This window comes from Microtus ochrogaster (genome assembly GCF_000317375.1).
Source record: "Microtus ochrogaster isolate Prairie Vole_2 chromosome 14 unlocalized genomic scaffold, MicOch1.0 chr14_random_1, whole genome shotgun sequence".
Classification (NCBI taxonomy): Eukaryota; Metazoa; Chordata; class Mammalia; order Rodentia; family Cricetidae; genus Microtus; species Microtus ochrogaster.
This window is the reverse complement of record NW_004949096.1, coordinates 35,445,017-35,445,449: the sequence shown is the minus strand read 5'-3', so window position 1 is coordinate 35,445,449 and position 433 is coordinate 35,445,017.

Below are 433 nucleotides of genomic sequence, written 5' to 3'. Positions count from 1 at the left end.
AAAAAAAAAAAAACCAGACCTCTCAAGGTCCGTCCCTCCCCCTTCCGTTTCTTTCTTTCTTGAGAAGAGGGAATTTGCTTGAATCTGAAAAGGCATCGGGAGAGCCAGGTTAGTAGAGCCTCCTGGGAGAGGCAACAGTTACAGCCAAAAGAAATGGCCCTCAGAGTTAGCGAGAGCTGGGTGCTGAGAGCCAGTGCAGCTACGGAAGAGGACTGGGGTTCTGTTCTCCGCGTGGGACTGATCACAATCGCCTGCAACTCCAGTTCTAGGGCATCGGACAACCTCTTCAGTGTCTCAGGACACCTGCATACATGGGGGCGTGTACATACACGTAGCCATGTACATACACACATAAAAATAAAATAAATACATCTTTAGAAAAAAAAGGAAAGATCCGGGTTTCCTCCCATCCAGGATGAGGCAAGCTGTTCTA